Source organism: Schistocerca americana, unplaced genomic scaffold, assembly GCF_021461395.2.
Source record: "Schistocerca americana isolate TAMUIC-IGC-003095 unplaced genomic scaffold, iqSchAmer2.1 HiC_scaffold_369, whole genome shotgun sequence".
NCBI lineage: Eukaryota > Metazoa > Arthropoda > Insecta > Orthoptera > Acrididae > Schistocerca > Schistocerca americana.
This window is the reverse complement of record NW_025726092.1, coordinates 87,782-105,339: the sequence shown is the minus strand read 5'-3', so window position 1 is coordinate 105,339 and position 17,558 is coordinate 87,782. Positions and strand designations below refer to the sequence as shown.

General features: G+C 52.3%; 36 non-coding genes across 36 annotated transcripts; 7 read left to right on the top strand and 29 right to left on the bottom strand.

The window, feature by feature from the left end:
• Nucleotides 1-186: 186 nt before the first annotated feature.
• Trnam-cau lies at nt 187-259 on the bottom strand. Its single transcript has one exon. It is a non-coding gene; the product is annotated as a tRNA-Met (tRNA).
• A 979-nt stretch (nt 260-1,238) lies between these two features.
• Trnag-ucc lies at nt 1,239-1,310 on the top strand. Its single transcript has one exon. It is a non-coding gene; the product is annotated as a tRNA-Gly (tRNA).
• A 266-nt stretch (nt 1,311-1,576) lies between these two features.
• Nucleotides 1,577-1,658, bottom strand: Trnas-aga. The gene has a single exon. It is a non-coding gene; the product is annotated as a tRNA-Ser (tRNA).
• A 139-nt stretch (nt 1,659-1,797) lies between these two features.
• On the bottom strand, nt 1,798-1,870 carry Trnak-uuu. Its single transcript has one exon. It is a non-coding gene; the product is annotated as a tRNA-Lys (tRNA).
• A 296-nt stretch (nt 1,871-2,166) lies between these two features.
• Nucleotides 2,167-2,238, bottom strand: Trnae-uuc. Its single transcript has one exon. It is a non-coding gene; the product is annotated as a tRNA-Glu (tRNA).
• Nucleotides 2,239-2,546: 308 nt separating this feature from the next.
• On the bottom strand, nt 2,547-2,619 carry Trnam-cau. Its single transcript has one exon. It is a non-coding gene; the product is annotated as a tRNA-Met (tRNA).
• A 979-nt stretch (nt 2,620-3,598) lies between these two features.
• Trnag-ucc lies at nt 3,599-3,670 on the top strand. The gene has a single exon. It is a non-coding gene; the product is annotated as a tRNA-Gly (tRNA).
• A 266-nt stretch (nt 3,671-3,936) lies between these two features.
• Trnas-aga lies at nt 3,937-4,018 on the bottom strand. The gene has a single exon. It is a non-coding gene; the product is annotated as a tRNA-Ser (tRNA).
• Nucleotides 4,019-4,157: 139 nt separating this feature from the next.
• Trnak-uuu lies at nt 4,158-4,230 on the bottom strand. The gene has a single exon. It is a non-coding gene; the product is annotated as a tRNA-Lys (tRNA).
• A 296-nt stretch (nt 4,231-4,526) lies between these two features.
• On the bottom strand, nt 4,527-4,598 carry Trnae-uuc. The gene has a single exon. It is a non-coding gene; the product is annotated as a tRNA-Glu (tRNA).
• Nucleotides 4,599-4,906: 308 nt separating this feature from the next.
• Trnam-cau lies at nt 4,907-4,979 on the bottom strand. Its single transcript has one exon. It is a non-coding gene; the product is annotated as a tRNA-Met (tRNA).
• A 979-nt stretch (nt 4,980-5,958) lies between these two features.
• On the top strand, nt 5,959-6,030 carry Trnag-ucc. The gene has a single exon. It is a non-coding gene; the product is annotated as a tRNA-Gly (tRNA).
• A 256-nt stretch (nt 6,031-6,286) lies between these two features.
• Trnas-aga lies at nt 6,287-6,368 on the bottom strand. The gene has a single exon. It is a non-coding gene; the product is annotated as a tRNA-Ser (tRNA).
• Nucleotides 6,369-6,507: 139 nt separating this feature from the next.
• Nucleotides 6,508-6,580, bottom strand: Trnak-uuu. Its single transcript has one exon. It is a non-coding gene; the product is annotated as a tRNA-Lys (tRNA).
• Nucleotides 6,581-6,876: 296 nt separating this feature from the next.
• Trnae-uuc lies at nt 6,877-6,948 on the bottom strand. The gene has a single exon. It is a non-coding gene; the product is annotated as a tRNA-Glu (tRNA).
• Nucleotides 6,949-7,256: 308 nt separating this feature from the next.
• Trnam-cau lies at nt 7,257-7,329 on the bottom strand. The gene has a single exon. It is a non-coding gene; the product is annotated as a tRNA-Met (tRNA).
• A 979-nt stretch (nt 7,330-8,308) lies between these two features.
• Trnag-ucc lies at nt 8,309-8,380 on the top strand. The gene has a single exon. It is a non-coding gene; the product is annotated as a tRNA-Gly (tRNA).
• A 266-nt stretch (nt 8,381-8,646) lies between these two features.
• Nucleotides 8,647-8,728, bottom strand: Trnas-aga. The gene has a single exon. It is a non-coding gene; the product is annotated as a tRNA-Ser (tRNA).
• Nucleotides 8,729-8,867: 139 nt separating this feature from the next.
• On the bottom strand, nt 8,868-8,940 carry Trnak-uuu. Its single transcript has one exon. It is a non-coding gene; the product is annotated as a tRNA-Lys (tRNA).
• A 296-nt stretch (nt 8,941-9,236) lies between these two features.
• Nucleotides 9,237-9,308, bottom strand: Trnae-uuc. Its single transcript has one exon. It is a non-coding gene; the product is annotated as a tRNA-Glu (tRNA).
• Nucleotides 9,309-9,616: 308 nt separating this feature from the next.
• Nucleotides 9,617-9,689, bottom strand: Trnam-cau. Its single transcript has one exon. It is a non-coding gene; the product is annotated as a tRNA-Met (tRNA).
• Nucleotides 9,690-10,668: 979 nt separating this feature from the next.
• Nucleotides 10,669-10,740, top strand: Trnag-ucc. The gene has a single exon. It is a non-coding gene; the product is annotated as a tRNA-Gly (tRNA).
• A 256-nt stretch (nt 10,741-10,996) lies between these two features.
• Trnas-aga lies at nt 10,997-11,078 on the bottom strand. Its single transcript has one exon. It is a non-coding gene; the product is annotated as a tRNA-Ser (tRNA).
• A 139-nt stretch (nt 11,079-11,217) lies between these two features.
• Trnak-uuu lies at nt 11,218-11,290 on the bottom strand. Its single transcript has one exon. It is a non-coding gene; the product is annotated as a tRNA-Lys (tRNA).
• Nucleotides 11,291-11,586: 296 nt separating this feature from the next.
• Nucleotides 11,587-11,658, bottom strand: Trnae-uuc. Its single transcript has one exon. It is a non-coding gene; the product is annotated as a tRNA-Glu (tRNA).
• A 308-nt stretch (nt 11,659-11,966) lies between these two features.
• Nucleotides 11,967-12,039, bottom strand: Trnam-cau. Its single transcript has one exon. It is a non-coding gene; the product is annotated as a tRNA-Met (tRNA).
• Nucleotides 12,040-13,018: 979 nt separating this feature from the next.
• Nucleotides 13,019-13,090, top strand: Trnag-ucc. The gene has a single exon. It is a non-coding gene; the product is annotated as a tRNA-Gly (tRNA).
• A 266-nt stretch (nt 13,091-13,356) lies between these two features.
• Trnas-aga lies at nt 13,357-13,438 on the bottom strand. Its single transcript has one exon. It is a non-coding gene; the product is annotated as a tRNA-Ser (tRNA).
• A 139-nt stretch (nt 13,439-13,577) lies between these two features.
• Nucleotides 13,578-13,650, bottom strand: Trnak-uuu. The gene has a single exon. It is a non-coding gene; the product is annotated as a tRNA-Lys (tRNA).
• A 296-nt stretch (nt 13,651-13,946) lies between these two features.
• Nucleotides 13,947-14,018, bottom strand: Trnae-uuc. Its single transcript has one exon. It is a non-coding gene; the product is annotated as a tRNA-Glu (tRNA).
• A 307-nt stretch (nt 14,019-14,325) lies between these two features.
• Trnam-cau lies at nt 14,326-14,398 on the bottom strand. Its single transcript has one exon. It is a non-coding gene; the product is annotated as a tRNA-Met (tRNA).
• A 979-nt stretch (nt 14,399-15,377) lies between these two features.
• Trnag-ucc lies at nt 15,378-15,449 on the top strand. The gene has a single exon. It is a non-coding gene; the product is annotated as a tRNA-Gly (tRNA).
• A 266-nt stretch (nt 15,450-15,715) lies between these two features.
• On the bottom strand, nt 15,716-15,797 carry Trnas-aga. The gene has a single exon. It is a non-coding gene; the product is annotated as a tRNA-Ser (tRNA).
• Nucleotides 15,798-15,936: 139 nt separating this feature from the next.
• Trnak-uuu lies at nt 15,937-16,009 on the bottom strand. Its single transcript has one exon. It is a non-coding gene; the product is annotated as a tRNA-Lys (tRNA).
• A 296-nt stretch (nt 16,010-16,305) lies between these two features.
• Nucleotides 16,306-16,377, bottom strand: Trnae-uuc. The gene has a single exon. It is a non-coding gene; the product is annotated as a tRNA-Glu (tRNA).
• Nucleotides 16,378-16,685: 308 nt separating this feature from the next.
• Nucleotides 16,686-16,758, bottom strand: Trnam-cau. The gene has a single exon. It is a non-coding gene; the product is annotated as a tRNA-Met (tRNA).
• Nucleotides 16,759-17,558: the final 800 nt, after the last annotated feature.

Genomic DNA, 17,558 nt, shown 5'->3' with positions numbered 1-17,558 from the left:
AAATTGACTATTCATTATTTTACTCCTAACAAGGGAAGAGAAAGATCAAAGTTGTACGTTGTCATAATTGGAAATAAACATATTGACGCTGGGGCGTAGACTCCTTGTGGATAACGAACGACAATTAAGTTCGTTCCCTAGCAACAGCAACGCCGTTAATTCAGCCATGATGTACAGCAAATTAAATGCCCCGGGTGAGGATCGAACTCACGACCTTAAGATTATGAGACTTACGCGCTACCTACTGCGCTACCGAGGCACGTTGCAAGTAATGTTACAGGAAACTTGGTAAGTCTCTCATATTAGAGATAGACAGTTTGCGCTTTCTCAAGAATCTGTTGTGTTGCTACACGTGCTTTCCCTACTTGCTAGATTAAACTGCTGCCGCAGCTTTTTCAACGGAACGCAGCACTGCCCGAGGTTACAGTACATCGCCCTTGCGGCACCTGAACACAGCGGCCTGTTGGGCCAGGCCGTCGTCAGAGTTCAGAAATAGCACGCGACCGTTCAAGTACGGTCTATTGCGTGCTGCGTGTATGGTTCTTCTCACAGCGAATCTTGCTATGCATTCCTGAGGCTGACGCAGCTCAGGCGAGGAATCGGCGCGGCAGCATTATAGCGAGAACAGCAGAACGATGCATCGGCCGGGATTCGAACCCGTGCCGTCCGCATGCTAAGCGAGCATTCACCAATTTTTTTTTTTTTTGTTCTCATTTCTTTCGTTGCATTTGTTGGGGGCGGACGTCCGATGGCGCCCGTTCATGTTCATCGTTGACTCGGTCTTTTATTACAGAGGGCAGATAACTCTCAGACCGAACACGCTGAGCTATCGTGCCGGCAAGCCTTAAGATTATGAGACTTACGCGCTGCCTACTGCACTACTGAGGCACATGCCATTGAACCACCGATGCTCGACAAGCTGCCCGTGCTTCCCGAGTACTTTTCTGCAGGGGAAAGTGGGATTGCCACCCAGCGACGTCGGATACAACCGAAAAAAGTGCTACACACGCGGAGTGCTCCACTACACTGCCTTAAAACGAATGCTCATCTCTATCGTGTGAGTAACCTTGCGGCCGCGGCGACTAGTCTTGCCCAAAGACGCAGCGTGCGTGGAGGCGCTACCCGAATGCGTGTGGATGCACCCTCCTACCTCGTAAAGCGCCTGCAGCTACTATCACCGTGGGCCGCTGCTGGCGGGCAGGAAGCCGACACAGCGGGGCGTTGCGAGCAGCGCCTGTGCGGTGGTGGTGTAATGGTGAGCATAGTTGCCTTCCAAGCAGTTGATCCGGGTTCGATTCCCGGCCACCGCAAGTGGCGCCGGTTTTTTCGTATGAGTATGTGAGCCGCGTGCTGTTAAATGAAGGTTTTTTTCGTCGTAGTTCCACGCAGACCATCCTGTCGTATGTCCCGACTTGTCCCGACTTTGCTCGGCTGACGCGAAAGCTGACGCTTGGAATTCGCCCTTATCAAAAGGACAGGCACTATAAACGGCTGAGAGAGGCGAGGTGTGGAGAGGTACCAAAACGACAGGCAATCTGCGAAATTTTCTGCTCGTTGTTCTTAAAGAAAAAACCGACGCAGTCGGTAGGACTCGAAGCTACGCTCCCAGAGGGAATCTGATTTCTAGTCAGACGCCTTAACCACTCGGCCACGACTGCTCGTAACTGAAGCTTCCCTGGAATCGTGAAGAATCCAACCGGTCTGCGCAGACTGTTGACAGGAAACGAACTCCGTGTACTGATTACGGCAGGGTTACCATCGCTACGAGACGAGCCATTACGGAAACGTTAAAATCTTCGCCCGGACAGGGACTTGAACCCTGGACCCTTAGGTTAAAAGCCTAATGCTCTACCGACTGAGCTATCCGGGCTCACGCTCCTTGTGGATGGAGCGGCTGCAAGCAATGTAAATAACTGGAACGCGTGTGTAGGCGTACTACGGTAATTTCTGGCTTCTGGCGCAACTGGCGACTTCACCGACTTCCCACTGACGCTGGTAGCAGCCCAACAGCGGACCAGAGCCTCTTCTCCCTTTATTTCGGTGCCGACAGTAATTGCATCATGTGCCTGTTTTCCCCGATTACGTTCGGTCGAAGCTTCGCAAGGTGGGCGACAAACGACAGTTCGAAGGCCAAAACGTGGAGCGTTGTGTGCGCAAAAACTTCCGTTCCGGTACCGGAAATCGAACCCGGGCCTCCTGGGTGAAAGCCAGGTATCCTAGCCACTAGACCACACCGGAGTTGCTCGATAAGCGTGAGGTTTTCTCCGTCTCCTCTCGTATTTCGTGCTGAATCTGGACTCAGTGCAGTTCTCCGTTTGCGAGCATATTTGCGCCTACAGACTGGCATGGCGCACAGCTCGAAATTGACTATTCATTATTTTACTCCTAACAAGGGAAGAGAAAGATCAAAGTTGTACGTTGTCATAATTGGAAATAAACATATTGACGCTGGGGCGTAGACTCCTTGTGGATAACGAACGACAATTAAGTTCGTTCCCTAGCAACAGCAACGCCGTTAATTCAGCCATGATGTACAGCAAATTAAATGCCCCGGGTGAGGATCGAACTCACGACCTTAAGATTATGAGACTTACGCGCTACCTACTGCGCTACCGAGGCACGTTGCAAGTAATGTTACAGGAAACTTGGTAAGTCTCTCATATTAGAGATAGACAGTTTGCGCTTTCTCAAGAATCTGTTGTGTTGCTACACGTGCTTTCCCTACTTGCTAGATTAAACTGCTGCCGCAGCTTTTTCAACGGAACGCAGCACTGCCCGAGGTTACAGTACATCGCCCTTGCGGCACCTGAACACAGCGGCCTGTTGGGCCAGGCCGTCGTCAGAGTTCAGAAATAGCACGCGACCGTTCAAGTACGGTCTATTGCGTGCTGCGTGTATGGTTCTTCTCACAGCGAATCTTGCTATGCATTCCTGAGGCTGACGCAGCTCAGGCGAGGAATCGGCGCGGCAGCATTATAGCGAGAACAGCAGAACGATGCATCGGCCGGGATTCGAACCCGTGCCGTCCGCATGCTAAGCGAGCATTCACCAATTTTTTTTTTTTTTGTTCTCATTTCTTTCGTTGCATTTGTTGGGGGCGGACGTCCGATGGCGCCCGTTCATGTTCATCGTTGACTCGGTCTTTTATTACAGAGGGCAGATAACTCTCAGACCGAACACGCTGAGCTATCGTGCCGGCAAGCCTTAAGATTATGAGACTTACGCGCTGCCTACTGCACTACTGAGGCACATGCCATTGAACCACCGATGCTCGACAAGCTGCCCGTGCTTCCCGAGTACTTTTCTGCAGGGGAAAGTGGGATTGCCACCCAGCGACGTCGGATACAACCGAAAAAAGTGCTACACACGCGGAGTGCTCCACTACACTGCCTTAAAACGAATGCTCATCTCTATCGTGTGAGTAACCTTGCGGCCGCGGCGACTAGTCTTGCCCAAAGACGCAGCGTGCGTGGAGGCGCTACCCGAATGCGTGTGGATGCACCCTCCTACCTCGTAAAGCGCCTGCAGCTACTATCACCGTGGGCCGCTGCTGGCGGGCAGGAAGCCGACACAGCGGGGCGTTGCGAGCAGCGCCTGTGCGGTGGTGGTGTAATGGTGAGCATAGTTGCCTTCCAAGCAGTTGATCCGGGTTCGATTCCCGGCCACCGCAAGTGGCGCCGGTTTTTTCGTATGAGTATGTGAGCCGCGTGCTGTTAAATGAAGGTTTTTTTCGTCGTAGTTCCACGCAGACCATCCTGTCGTATGTCCCGACTTGTCCCGACTTTGCTCGGCTGACGCGAAAGCTGACGCTTGGAATTCGCCCTTATCAAAAGGACAGGCACTATAAACGGCTGAGAGAGGCGAGGTGTGGAGAGGTACCAAAACGACAGGCAATCTGCGAAATTTTCTGCTCGTTGTTCTTAAAGAAAAAACCGACGCAGTCGGTAGGACTCGAAGCTACGCTCCCAGAGGGAATCTGATTTCTAGTCAGACGCCTTAACCACTCGGCCACGACTGCTCGTAACTGAAGCTTCCCTGGAATCGTGAAGAATCCAACCGGTCTGCGCAGACTGTTGACAGGAAACGAACTCCGTGTACTGATTACGGCAGGGTTACCATCGCTACGAGACGAGCCATTACGGAAACGTTAAAATCTTCGCCCGGACAGGGACTTGAACCCTGGACCCTTAGGTTAAAAGCCTAATGCTCTACCGACTGAGCTATCCGGGCTCACGCTCCTTGTGGATGGAGCGGCTGCAAGCAATGTAAATAACTGGAACGCGTGTGTAGGCGTACTACGGTAATTTCTGGCTTCTGGCGCAACTGGCGACTTCACCGACTTCCCACTGACGCTGGTAGCAGCCCAACAGCGGACCAGAGCCTCTTCTCCCTTTATTTCGGTGCCGACAGTAATTGCATCATGTGCCTGTTTTCCCCGATTACGTTCGGTCGAAGCTTCGCAAGGTGGGCGACAAACGACAGTTCGAAGGCCAAAACGTGGAGCGTTGTGTGCGCAAAAACTTCCGTTCCGGTACCGGAAATCGAACCCGGGCCTCCTGGGTGAAAGCCAGGTATCCTAGCCACTAGACCACACCGGAGTTGCTCGATAAGCGTGAGGTTTTCTCCGTCTCCTCTCGTATTTCGTGCTGAATCTGGACTCAGTGCAGTTCTCCGTTTGCGAGCATATTTGCGCCTACAGACTGGCATGGCGCACAGCTCGAAATTGACTATTCATTATTTTACTCCTAACAAGGGAAGAGAAAGATCAAAGTTGTACGTTGTCATAATTGGAAATAAACATATTGACGCTGGGGCGTAGACTCCTTGTGGATAACGAACGACAATTAAGTTCGTTCCCTAGCAACAGCAACGCCGTTAATTCAGCCATGATGTACAGCAAATTAAATGCCCCGGGTGAGGATCGAACTCACGACCTTAAGATTATGAGACTTACGCGCTACCTACTGCGCTACCGAGGCACGTTGCAAGTAATGTTACAGGAAACTTGGTAAGTCTCTCATATTAGAGATAGACAGTTTGCGCTTTCTCAAGAATCTGTTGTGTTGCTACACGTGCTTTCCCTACTTGCTAGATTAAACTGCTGCCGCAGCTTTTTCAACGGAACGCAGCACTGCCCGAGGTTACAGTACATCGCCCTTGCGGCACCTGAACACAGCGGCCTGTTGGGCCAGGCCGTCGTCAGAGTTCAGAAATAGCACGCGACCGTTCAAGTACGGTCTATTGCGTGCTGCGTGTATGGTTCTTCTCACAGCGAATCTTGCTATGCATTCCTGAGGCTGACGCAGCTCAGGCGAGGAATCGGCGCGGCAGCATTATAGCGAGAACAGCAGAACGATGCATCGGCCGGGATTCGAACCCGTGCCGTCCGCATGCTAAGCGAGCATTCACCAATTTTTTTTTTTTTTGTTCTCATTTCTTTCGTTGCATTTGTTGGGGGCGGACGTCCGATGGCGCCCGTTCATGTTCATCGTTGACTCGGTCTTTTATTACAGAGGGCAGATAACTCTCAGACCGAACACGCTGAGCTATCGTGCCGGCAAGCCTTAAGATTATGAGACTTACGCGCTGCCTACTGCACTACTGAGGCACATGCCATTGAACCACCGATGCTCGACAAGCTGCCCGTGCTTCCCGAGTACTTTTCTGCAGGGGAAAGTGGGATTGCCACCCAGCGACGTCGGATACAACCGAAAAAAGTGCTACACACGCGGAGTGCTCCACTACACTGCCTTAAAACGAATGCTCATCTCTATCGTGTGAGTAACCTTGCGGCCGCGGCGACTAGTCTTGCCCAAAGACGCAGCGTGCGTGGAGGCGCTACCCGAATGCGTGTGGATGCACCCTCCTACCTCGTAAAGCGCCTGCAGCTACTATCACCGTGGGCCGCTGCTGGCGGGCAGGAAGCCGACACAGCGGGGCGTTGCGAGCAGCGCCTGTGCGGTGGTGGTGTAATGGTGAGCATAGTTGCCTTCCAAGCAGTTGATCCGGGTTCGATTCCCGGCCACCGCAAGTGGCGCCGGTTTTTTCGTATGAGTATGTGAGCCGCGTGCTGTTAAATGAAGGTTTTTTTCGTCGTAGTTCCACGCAGACCATCCTGTCGTATGTCCCGACTTTGCTCGGCTGACGCGAAAGCTGACGCTTGGAATTCGCCCTTATCAAAAGGACAGGCACTATAAACGGCTGAGAGAGGCGAGGTGTGGAGAGGTACCAAAACGACAGGCAATCTGCGAAATTTTCTGCTCGTTGTTCTTAAAGAAAAAACCGACGCAGTCGGTAGGACTCGAAGCTACGCTCCCAGAGGGAATCTGATTTCTAGTCAGACGCCTTAACCACTCGGCCACGACTGCTCGTAACTGAAGCTTCCCTGGAATCGTGAAGAATCCAACCGGTCTGCGCAGACTGTTGACAGGAAACGAACTCCGTGTACTGATTACGGCAGGGTTACCATCGCTACGAGACGAGCCATTACGGAAACGTTAAAATCTTCGCCCGGACAGGGACTTGAACCCTGGACCCTTAGGTTAAAAGCCTAATGCTCTACCGACTGAGCTATCCGGGCTCACGCTCCTCGTGGATGGAGCGGCTGCAAGCAATGTAAATAACTGGAACGCGTGTGTAGGCGTACTACGGTAATTTCTGGCTTCTGGCGCAACTGGCGACTTCACCGACTTCCCACTGACGCTGGTAGCAGCCCAACAGCGGACCAGAGCCTCTTCTCCCTTTATTCCGGTGCCGACAGTAATTGCATCATGTGCCTGTTTTCCCCGATTACGTTCGGTCGAAGCTTCGCAAGGTGGGCGACAAACGACAGTTCGAAGGCCAAAACGTGGAGCGTTGTGTGCGCAAAAACTTCCGTTCCGGTACCGGAAATCGAACCCGGGCCTCCTGGGTGAAAGCCAGGTATCCTAGCCACTAGACCACACCGGAGTTGCTCGATAAGCGTGAGGTTTTCTCCGTCTCCTCTCGTATTTCGTGCTGAATCTGGACTCAGTGCAGTTCTCCGTTTGCGAGCATATTTGCGCCTACAGACTGGCATGGCGCACAGCTCGAAATTGACTATTCATTATTTTACTCCTAACAAGGGAAGAGAAAGATCAAAGTTGTACGTTGTCATAATTGGAAATAAACATATTGACGCTGGGGCGTAGACTCCTTGTGGATAACGAACGACAATTAAGTTCGTTCCCTAGCAACAGCAACGCCGTTAATTCAGCCATGATGTACAGCAAATTAAATGCCTCGGGTGAGGATCGAACTCACGACCTTAAGATTATGAGACTTACGCGCTACCTACTGCGCTACCGAGGCACGTTGCAAGTAATGTTACAGGAAACTTGGTAAGTCTCTCATATTAGAGATAGACAGTTTGCGCTTTCTCAAGAATCTGTTGTGTTGCTACACGTGCTTTCCCTACTTGCTAGATTAAACTGCTGCCGCAGCTTTTTCAACGGAACGCAGCACTGCCCGAGGTTACAGTACATCGCCCTTGCGGCACCTGAACACAGCGGCCTGTTGGGCCAGGCCGTCGTCAGAGTTCAGAAATAGCACGCGACCGTTCAAGTACGGTCTATTGCGTGCTGCGTGTATGGTTCTTCTCACAGCGAATCTTGCTATGCATTCCTGAGGCTGACGCAGCTCAGGCGAGGAATCGGCGCGGCAGCATTATAGCGAGAACAGCAGAACGATGCATCGGCCGGGATTCGAACCCGTGCCGTCCGCATGCTAAGCGAGCATTCACCAATTTTTTTTTTTTTTGTTCTCATTTCTTTCGTTGCATTTGTTGGGGGCGGACGTCCGATGGCGCCCGTTCATGTTCATCGTTGACTCGGTCTTTTATTACAGAGGGCAGATAACTCTCAGACCGAACACGCTGAGCTATCGTGCCGGCAAGCCTTAAGATTATGAGACTTACGCGCTGCCTACTGCACTACTGAGGCACATGCCATTGAACCACCGATGCTCGACAAGCTGCCCGTGCTTCCCGAGTACTTTTCTGCAGGGGAAAGTGGGATTGCCACCCAGCGACGTCGGATACAACCGAAAAAAGTGCTACACACGCGGAGTGCTCCACTACACTGCCTTAAAACGAATGCTCATCTCTATCGTGTGAGTAACCTTGCGGCCGCGGCGACTAGTCTTGCCCAAAGACGCAGCGTGCGTGGAGGCGCTACCCGAATGCGTGTGGATGCACCCTCCTACCTCGTAAAGCGCCTGCAGCTACTATCACCGTGGGCCGCTGCTGGCGGGCAGGAAGCCGACACAGCGGGGCGTTGCGAGCAGCGCCTGTGCGGTGGTGGTGTAATGGTGAGCATAGTTGCCTTCCAAGCAGTTGATCCGGGTTCGATTCCCGGCCACCGCAAGTGGCGCCGGTTTTTTCGTATGAGTATGTGAGCCGCGTGCTGTTAAATGAAGGTTTTTTTCGTCGTAGTTCCACGCAGACCATCCTGTCGTATGTCCCGACTTGTCCCGACTTTGCTCGGCTGACGCGAAAGCTGACGCTTGGAATTCGCCCTTATCAAAAGGACAGGCACTATAAACGGCTGAGAGAGGCGAGGTGTGGAGAGGTACCAAAACGACAGGCAATCTGCGAAATTTTCTGCTCGTTGTTCTTAAAGAAAAAACCGACGCAGTCGGTAGGACTCGAAGCTACGCTCCCAGAGGGAATCTGATTTCTAGTCAGACGCCTTAACCACTCGGCCACGACTGCTCGTAACTGAAGCTTCCCTGGAATCGTGAAGAATCCAACCGGTCTGCGCAGACTGTTGACAGGAAACGAACTCCGTGTACTGATTACGGCAGGGTTACCATCGCTACGAGACGAGCCATTACGGAAACGTTAAAATCTTCGCCCGGACAGGGACTTGAACCCTGGACCCTTAGGTTAAAAGCCTAATGCTCTACCGACTGAGCTATCCGGGCTCACGCTCCTTGTGGATGGAGCGGCTGCAAGCAATGTAAATAACTGGAACGCGTGTGTAGGCGTACTACGGTAATTTCTGGCTTCTGGCGCAACTGGCGACTTCACCGACTTCCCACTGACGCTGGTAGCAGCCCAACAGCGGACCAGAGCCTCTTCTCCCTTTATTTCGGTGCCGACAGTAATTGCATCATGTGCCTGTTTTCCCCGATTACGTTCGGTCGAAGCTTCGCAAGGTGGGCGACAAACGACAGTTCGAAGGCCAAAACGTGGAGCGTTGTGTGCGCAAAAACTTCCGTTCCGGTACCGGAAATCGAACCCGGGCCTCCTGGGTGAAAGCCAGGTATCCTAGCCACTAGACCACACCGGAGTTGCTCGATAAGCGTGAGGTTTTCTCCGTCTCCTCTCGTATTTCGTGCTGAATCTGGACTCAGTGCAGTTCTCCGTTTGCGAGCATATTTGCGCCTACAGACTGGCATGGCGCACAGCTCGAAATTGACTATTCATTATTTTACTCCTAACAAGGGAAGAGAAAGATCAAAGTTGTACGTTGTCATAATTGGAAATAAACATATTGACGCTGGGGCGTAGACTCCTTGTGGATAACGAACGACAATTAAGTTCGTTCCCTAGCAACAGCAACGCCGTTAATTCAGCCATGATGTACAGCAAATTAAATGCCCCGGGTGAGGATCGAACTCACGACCTTAAGATTATGAGACTTACGCGCTACCTACTGCGCTACCGAGGCACGTTGCAAGTAATGTTACAGGAAACTTGGTAAGTCTCTCATATTAGAGATAGACAGTTTGCGCTTTCTCAAGAATCTGTTGTGTTGCTACACGTGCTTTCCCTACTTGCTAGATTAAACTGCTGCCGCAGCTTTTTCAACGGAACGCAGCACTGCCCGAGGTTACAGTACATCGCCCTTGCGGCACCTGAACACAGCGGCCTGTTGGGCCAGGCCGTCGTCAGAGTTCAGAAATAGCACGCGACCGTTCAAGTACGGTCTATTGCGTGCTGCGTGTATGGTTCTTCTCACAGCGAATCTTGCTATGCATTCCTGAGGCTGACGCAGCTCAGGCGAGGAATCGGCGCGGCAGCATTATAGCGAGAACAGCAGAACGATGCATCGGCCGGGATTCGAACCCGTGCCGTCCGCATGCTAAGCGAGCATTCACCAATTTTTTTTTTTTTTGTTCTCATTTCTTTCGTTGCATTTGTTGGGGGCGGACGTCCGATGGCGCCCGTTCATGTTCATCGTTGACTCGGTCTTTTATTACAGAGGGCAGATAACTCTCAGACCGAACACGCTGAGCTATCGTGCCGGCAAGCCTTAAGATTATGAGACTTACGCGCTGCCTACTGCACTACTGAGGCACATGCCATTGAACCACCGATGCTCGACAAGCTGCCCGTGCTTCCCGAGTACTTTTCTGCAGGGGAAAGTGGGATTGCCACCCAGCGACGTCGGATACAACCGAAAAAAGTGCTACACACGCGGAGTGCTCCACTACACTGCCTTAAAACGAATGCTCATCTCTATCGTGTGAGTAACCTTGCGGCCGCGGCGACTAGTCTTGCCCAAAGACGCAGCGTGCGTGGAGGCGCTACCCGAATGCGTGTGGATGCACCCTCCTACCTCGTAAAGCGCCTGCAGCTACTATCACCGTGGGCCGCTGCTGGCGGGCAGGAAGCCGACACAGCGGGGCGTTGCGAGCAGCGCCTGTGCGGTGGTGGTGTAATGGTGAGCATAGTTGCCTTCCAAGCAGTTGATCCGGGTTCGATTCCCGGCCACCGCAAGTGGCGCCGGTTTTTTCGTATGAGTATGTGAGCCGCGTGCTGTTAAATGAAGGTTTTTTTCGTCGTAGTTCCACGCAGACCATCCTGTCGTATGTCCCGACTTTGCTCGGCTGACGCGAAAGCTGACGCTTGGAATTCGCCCTTATCAAAAGGACAGGCACTATAAACGGCTGAGAGAGGCGAGGTGTGGAGAGGTACCAAAACGACAGGCAATCTGCGAAATTTTCTGCTCGTTGTTCTTAAAGAAAAAACCGACGCAGTCGGTAGGACTCGAAGCTACGCTCCCAGAGGGAATCTGATTTCTAGTCAGACGCCTTAACCACTCGGCCACGACTGCTCGTAACTGAAGCTTCCCTGGAATCGTGAAGAATCCAACCGGTCTGCGCAGACTGTTGACAGGAAACGAACTCCGTGTACTGATTACGGCAGGGTTACCATCGCTACGAGACGAGCCATTACGGAAACGTTAAAATCTTCGCCCGGACAGGGACTTGAACCCTGGACCCTTAGGTTAAAAGCCTAATGCTCTACCGACTGAGCTATCCGGGCTCACGCTCCTCGTGGATGGAGCGGCTGCAAGCAATGTAAATAACTGGAACGCGTGTGTAGGCGTACTACGGTAATTTCTGGCTTCTGGCGCAACTGGCGACTTCACCGACTTCCCACTGACGCTGGTAGCAGCCCAACAGCGGACCAGAGCCTCTTCTCCCTTTATTCCGGTGCCGACAGTAATTGCATCATGTGCCTGTTTTCCCCGATTACGTTCGGTCGAAGCTTCGCAAGGTGGGCGACAAACGACAGTTCGAAGGCCAAAACGTGGAGCGTTGTGTGCGCAAAAACTTCCGTTCCGGTACCGGAAATCGAACCCGGGCCTCCTGGGTGAAAGCCAGGTATCCTAGCCACTAGACCACACCGGAGTTGCTCGATAAGCGTGAGGTTTTCTCCGTCTCCTCTCGTATTTCGTGCTGAATCTGGACTCAGTGCAGTTCTCCGTTTGCGAGCATATTTGCGCCTACAGACTGGCATGGCGCACAGCTCGAAATTGACTATTCATTATTTTACTCCTAACAAGGGAAGAGAAAGATCAAAGTTGTACGTTGTCATAATTGGAAATAAACATATTGACGCTGGGGCGTAGACTCCTTGTGGATAACGAACGACAATTAAGTTCGTTCCCTAGCAACAGCAACGCCGTTAATTCAGCCATGATGTACAGCAAATTAAATGCCTCGGGTGAGGATCGAACTCACGACCTTAAGATTATGAGACTTACGCGCTACCTACTGCGCTACCGAGGCACGTTGCAAGTAATGTTACAGGAAACTTGGTAAGTCTCTCATATTAGAGATAGACAGTTTGCGCTTTCTCAAGAATCTGTTGTGTTGCTACACGTGCTTTCCCTACTTGCTAGATTAAACTGCTGCCGCAGCTTTTTCAACGGAACGCAGCACTGCCCGAGGTTACAGTACATCGCCCTTGCGGCACCTGAACACAGCGGCCTGTTGGGCCAGGCCGTCGTCAGAGTTCAGAAATAGCACGCGACCGTTCAAGTACGGTCTATTGCGTGCTGCGTGTATGGTTCTTCTCACAGCGAATCTTGCTATGCATTCCTGAGGCTGACGCAGCTCAGGCGAGGAATCGGCGCGGCAGCATTATAGCGAGAACAGCAGAACGATGCATCGGCCGGGATTCGAACCCGTGCCGTCCGCATGCTAAGCGAGCATTCACCAATTTTTTTTTTTTTTGTTCTCATTTCTTTCGTTGCATTTGTTGGGGGCGGACGTCCGATGGCGCCCGTTCATGTTCATCGTTGACTCGGTCTTTTATTACAGAGGGCAGATAACTCTCAGACCGAACACGCTGAGCTATCGTGCCGGCAAGCCTTAAGATTATGAGACTTACGCGCTGCCTACTGCACTACTGAGGCACATGCCATTGAACCACCGATGCTCGACAAGCTGCCCGTGCTTCCCGAGTACTTTTCTGCAGGGGAAAGTGGGATTGCCACCCAGCGACGTCGGATACAACCGAAAAAAGTGCTACACACGCGGAGTGCTCCACTACACTGCCTTAAAACGAATGCTCATCTCTATCGTGTGAGTAACCTTGCGGCCGCGGCGACTAGTCTTGCCCAAAGACGCAGCGTGCGTGGAGGCGCTACCCGAATGCGTGTGGATGCACCCTCCTACCTCGTAAAGCGCCTGCAGCTACTATCACCGTGGGCCGCTGCTGGCGGGCAGGAAGCCGACACAGCGGGGCGTTGCGAGCAGCGCCTGTGCGGTGGTGGTGTAATGGTGAGCATAGTTGCCTTCCAAGCAGTTGATCCGGGTTCGATTCCCGGCCACCGCAAGTGGCGCCGGTTTTTTCGTATGAGTATGTGAGCCGCGTGCTGTTAAATGAAGGTTTTTTTCGTCGTAGTTCCACGCAGACCATCCTGTCGTATGTCCCGACTTGTCCCGACTTTGCTCGGCTGACGCGAAAGCTGACGCTTGGAATTCGCCCTTATCAAAAGGACAGGCACTATAAACGGCTGAGAGAGGCGAGGTGTGGAGAGGTACCAAAACGACAGGCAATCTGCGAAATTTTCTGCTCGTTGTTCTTAAAGAAAAAACCGACGCAGTCGGTAGGACTCGAAGCTACGCTCCCAGAGGGAATCTGATTTCTAGTCAGACGCCTTAACCACTCGGCCACGACTGCTCGTAACTGAAGCTTCCCTGGAATCGTGAAGAATCCAACCGGTCTGCGCAGACTGTTGACAGGAAACGAACTCCGTGTACTGATTACGGCAGGGTTACCATCGCTACGAGACGAGCCATTACGGAAACGTTAAAATCTTCGCCCGGACAGGGACTTGAACCCTGGACCCTTAGGTTAAAAGCCTAATGCTCTACCGACTGAGCTATCCGGGCTCACGCTCCTTGTGGATGGAGCGGCTGCAAGCAATGTAAATAACTGGAACGCGTGTGTAGGCGTACTACGGTAATTTCTGGCTTCTGGCGCAACTGGCGACTTCACCGACTTCCCACTGACGCTGGTAGCAGCCCAACAGCGGACCAGAGCCTCTTCTCCCTTTATTCCGGTGCCGACAGTAATTGCATCATGTGCCTGTTTTCCCCGATTACGTTCGGTCGAAGCTTCGCAAGGTGGGCGACAAACGACAGTTCGAAGGCCAAAACGTGGAGCGTTGTGTGCGCAAAAACTTCCGTTCCGGTACCGGAAATCGAACCCGGGCCTCCTGGGTGAAAGCCAGGTATCCTAGCCACTAGACCACACCGGAGTTGCTCGATAAGCGTGAGGTTTTCTCCGTCTCCTCTCGTATTTCGTGCTGAATCTGGACTCAGTGCAGTTCTCCGTTTGCGAGCATATTTGCGCCTACAGACTGGCATGGCGCACAGCTCGAAATTGACTATTCATTATTTTACTCCTAACAAGGGAAGAGAAAGATCAAAGTTGTACGTTGTCATAATTGGAAATAAACATATTGACGCTGGGCGTAGACTCCTTGTGGATAACGAACGACAATTAAGTTCGTTCCCTAGCAACAGCAACGCCGTTAATTCAGCCATGATGTACAGCAAATTAAATGCCCCGGGTGAGGATCGAACTCACGACCTTAAGATTATGAGACTTACGCGCTACCTACTGCGCTACCGAGGCACGTTGCAAGTAATGTTACAGGAAACTTGGTAAGTCTCTCATATTAGAGATAGACAGTTTGCGCTTTCTCAAGAATCTGTTGTGTTGCTACACGTGCTTTCCCTACTTGCTAGATTAAACTGCTGCCGCAGCTTTTTCAACGGAACGCAGCACTGCCCGAGGTTACAGTACATCGCCCTTGCGGCACCTGAACACAGCGGCCTGTTGGGCCAGGCCGTCGTCAGAGTTCAGAAATAGCACGCGACCGTTCAAGTACGGTCTATTGCGTGCTGCGTGTATGGTTCTTCTCACAGCGAATCTTGCTATGCATTCCTGAGGCTGACGCAGCTCAGGCGAGGAATCGGCGCGGCAGCATTATAGCGAGAACAGCAGAACGATGCATCGGCCGGGATTCGAACCCGTGCCGTCCGCATGCTAAGCGAGCATTCACCAATTTTTTTTTTTTTTGTTCTCATTTCTTTCGTTGCATTTGTTGGGGGCGGACGTCCGATGGCGCCCGTTCATGTTCATCGTTGACTCGGTCTTTTATTACAGAGGGCAGATAACTCTCAGACCGAACACGCTGAGCTATCGTGCCGGCAAGCCTTAAGATTATGAGACTTACGCGCTGCCTACTGCACTACTGAGGCACATGCCATTGAACCACCGATGCTCGACAAGCTGCCCGTGCTTCCCGAGTACTTTTCTGCAGGGGAAAGTGGGATTGCCACCCAGCGACGTCGGATACAACCGAAAAAAGTGCTACACACGCGGAGTGCTCCACTACACTGCCTTAAAACGAATGCTCATCTCTATCGTGTGAGTAACCTTGCGGCCGCGGCGACTAGTCTTGCCCAAAGACGCAGCGTGCGTGGAGGCGCTACCCGAATGCGTGTGGATGCACCCTCCTACCTCGTAAAGCGCCTGCAGCTACTATCACCGTGGGCCGCTGCTGGCGGGCAGGAAGCCGACACAGCGGGGCGTTGCGAGCAGCGCCTGTGCGGTGGTGGTGTAATGGTGAGCATAGTTGCCTTCCAAGCAGTTGATCCGGGTTCGATTCCCGGCCACCGCAAGTGGCGCCGGTTTTTTCGTATGAGTATGTGAGCCGCGTGCTGTTAAATGAAGGTTTTTTTCGTCGTAGTTCCACGCAGACCATCCTGTCGTATGTCCCGACTTGTCCCGACTTTGCTCGGCTGACGCGAAAGCTGACGCTTGGAATTCGCCCTTATCAAAAGGACAGGCACTATAAACGGCTGAGAGAGGCGAGGTGTGGAGAGGTACCAAAACGACAGGCAATCTGCGAAATTTTCTGCTCGTTGTTCTTAAAGAAAAAACCGACGCAGTCGGTAGGACTCGAAGCTACGCTCCCAGAGGGAATCTGATTTCTAGTCAGACGCCTTAACCACTCGGCCACGACTGCTCGTAACTGAAGCTTCCCTGGAATCGTGAAGAATCCAACCGGTCTGCGCAGACTGTTGACAGGAAACGAACTCCGTGTACTGATTACGGCAGGGTTACCATCGCTACGAGACGAGCCATTACGGAAACGTTAAAATCTTCGCCCGGACAGGGACTTGAACCCTGGACCCTTAGGTTAAAAGCCTAATGCTCTACCGACTGAGCTATCCGGGCTCACGCTCCTTGTGGATGGAGCGGCTGCAAGCAATGTAAATAACTGGAACGCGTGTGTAGGCGTACTACGGTAATTTCTGGCTTCTGGCGCAACTGGCGACTTCACCGACTTCCCACTGACGCTGGTAGCAGCCCAACAGCGGACCAGAGCCTCTTCTCCCTTTATTTCGGTGCCGACAGTAATTGCATCATGTGCCTGTTTTCCCCGATTACGTTCGGTCGAAGCTTCGCAAGGTGGGCGACAAACGACAGTTCGAAGGCCAAAACGTGGAGCGTTGTGTGCGCAAAAACTTCCGTTCCGGTACCGGAAATCGAACCCGGGCCTCCTGGGTGAAAGCCAGGTATCCTAGCCACTAGACCACACCGGAGTTGCTCGATAAGCGTGAGGTTTTCTCCGTCTCCTCTCGTATTTCGTGCTGAATCTGGACTCAGTGCAGTTCTCCGTTTGCGAGCATATTTGCGCCTACAGACTGGCATGGCGCACAGCTCGAAATTGACTATTCATTATTTTACTCCTAACAAGGGAAGAGAAAGATCAAAGTTGTACGTTGTCATAATTGGAAATAAACATATTGACGCTGGGGCGTAGACTCCTTGTGGATAACGAACGACAATTAAGTTCGTTCCCTAGCAACAGCAACGCCGTTAATTCAGCCATGATGTACAGCAAATTAAATGCCCCGGGTGAGGATCGAACTCACGACCTTAAGATTATGAGACTTACGCGCTACCTACTGCGCTACCGAGGCACGTTGCAAGTAATGTTACAGGAAACTTGGTAAGTCTCTCATATTAGAGATAGACAGTTTGCGCTTTCTCAAGAATCTGTTGTGTTGCTACACGTGCTTTCCCTACTTGCTAGATTAAACTGCTGCCGCAGCTTTTTCAACGGAACGCAGCACTGCCCGAGGTTACAGTACATCGCCCTTGCGGCACCTGAACACAGCGGCCTGTTGGGCCAGGCCGTCGTCAGAGTTCAGAAATAGCACGCGACCGTTCAAGTACGGTCTATTGCGTGCTGCGTGTATGGTTCTTCTCACAGCGAATCTTGCTATGCATTCCTGAGGCTGACGCAGCTCAGGCGAGGAATCGGCGCGGCAGCATTATAGCGAGAACAGCAGAACGATGCATCGGCCGGGATTCGAACCCGTGCCGTCCGCATGCTAAGCGAGCATTCACCAATTTTTTTTTTTTTTTTTTGTTCTCATTTCTTTCGTTGCATTTGTTGGGGGCGGACGTCCGATGGCGCCCGTTCATGTTCATCGTTGACTCGGTCTTTTATTACAGAGGGCAGATAACTCTCAGACCGAACACGCTGAGCTATCGTGCCGGCAAGCCTTAAGATTATGAGACTTACGCGCTGCCTACTGCACTACTGAGGCACATGCCATTGAACCACCGATGCTCGACAAGCTGCCCGTGCTTCCCGAGTACTTTTCTGCAGGGGAAAGTGGGATTGCCACCCAGCGACGTCGGATACAACCGAAAAAAGTGCTACACACGCGGAGTGCTCCACTACACTGCCTTAAAACGAATGCTCATCTCTATC